Raw genomic sequence first — 1,937 nt, 5'->3', positions numbered from 1 at the left:
CTCCCCGGAGGTGGTTCTGCGTCCCAGTTTCACACGAGGAAGTCCTGCAAGACCGAAATGGCAAAGTGCCTATCCCTACAGACCCGACTGTCCAGACAGTAATGTTTGGTAAACGTGTGCAGGGAATCCCACGTTGCTGCCTGGCAGATGTCCAGGCCTGGAACTCTGCAAACTAATGCAGAAGTGGTAGCTTTAGCTCTGGTGGAATGAGCATGCAAACCCTCTGGGTTGCTTCTAAGCCAATGCATAGCAGACTTTGATATAGAGTACTATCCATTCTGAGATGGTCCTCTCCTGCACTGCCCATCCTTTCTTTGCTCCGACATAGCCCATGTAGAGTCAGCCATCCACCCAGAATTCTTTTGTGCGGTCAAGGTAGAACGACAATGCTCTTTTGGGTTCAGATGGTGAAGTCACTTCTCTTCCTTGGAGGGATGAGGCAGGGTATAAAAGGTAGGAAGAGTGATGGTTTGGCCTATGTGAAATGGAGTGAACACTTTTGGAAGAAATGAAGCTCTCGTACGAAGCACCAGTTTCTCTGGGTAGATGTTAAGATAAGGAGACTTGGATTACAAGTCCTGAAGCTCACTGACACTCGGGGCAGATGTTATTTCCACCAGGAAGGCCATCTTAATGGTAAGGAGTCTGAAGACAGTAATGCAAGGACTTAAATGGAGTGCACATCAGAAATGTCAGAACCAAATTAAGGTCCTACAGAAGCATAAGGAACAGAGTGGGAGGAAACAACATCCGTATACCGCAGGCACTGACGGGAGCGGAGGGTTCTGACAAGGCGGATTACGTCCAAGCCCTATTCAAGCAGATCCTGGAGAGTGGGGGTTGCTGATGTGCAATTGGATAGGGTCCAAAGTACAGGCTGCCTTGGGTCCGGGAGTGGTCACCCCCTGAAGTACTGGCTTGTGTTCACAACTTCCTGTTAAAAGAAGCTATTCTCTGCTGGGCCAGGGAGACCCATCCAGTGCAGTTCTGAGGTCATCAGCTAGCCTTGTACCATGACCTTTCTGCCATCACTCTCCAGAATCTCTGTGCATTTTGCCCCATCGCAGACTTCCTTAGGAGAAGGGGGTCTCATATAGCTGGGGCCATCGTTTACACCTACATCCCTGATGGGAGGAGTTGGACACCAGCTGAATACAGTGGCTGAGGCCCTTTGCACTCCGAATCTCCCCGACGACTCAGGCAGGGGCTCCCCCACCCTTGGACGGCAGGCACCACTCTCAATGGCAAATGGTGAGACGCTCACCCCGGGGAATTCGTCCAGACCCTGCAGCAATGGCCCTTGAGAGGAAGGCATTCATCGACAAGCTGTGGGGGGGATTCAGAGAAATAGGACGCTACCCAGAACTGACTCCATCACCGCTTTTGCCATCGGGATCCCAGAGTAGTAATGGGTCCCGCACACTGATGTGGTGGTGGGATGGCAGGGGAGCCGGAAACCTTGGGGTATGATATTGAAGGTGAAGTGTCTAACCCCAAACCTGGAGTTAACTGGGATGATTTCATGGCATTTGACAAGTTGGGCTACTCATATATTTGCTTGTTTAGATTTAATTGTTTGTTTGGGGTTTCAAGGGTATTGGTACTGTAGATTACTGCTTTCCCCGGGTTGGGGTCCCTTTGTACTTATTTTCCCTGGGTCCTGCCCTTCACTCTGAGATCAATCTCTGTCCCTACACACAGCATCTAGGAGGCTGCAACACAAGCACTGACACTCACCGCTGCCATCACTGAGCTGAAAGCCATCAGCATCAATGTCTGAGGCTTAAATTACCCTACTAAGAGAAGGGCAATCCTGTCCTTTCTGGAACATAACTGGGGAGACATTTTATTCCTCCAAGAGACTCACCTCCTCTCATCTGATTGGCAACGATTGAGGGTCATGCCTATCCCCACCAATTCTTTACCTCCAACGCTAC

The sequence above is a fragment of the Lissotriton vulgaris genome, chromosome 10 (genome assembly GCF_964263255.1).
Source record: "Lissotriton vulgaris chromosome 10, aLisVul1.2, whole genome shotgun sequence".
In the NCBI taxonomy this organism is placed as follows: domain Eukaryota; kingdom Metazoa; phylum Chordata; class Amphibia; order Caudata; family Salamandridae; genus Lissotriton; species Lissotriton vulgaris.
The sequence above is the reverse complement of the archived record's forward strand: the minus strand, read 5'-3'. Positions refer to the sequence as shown.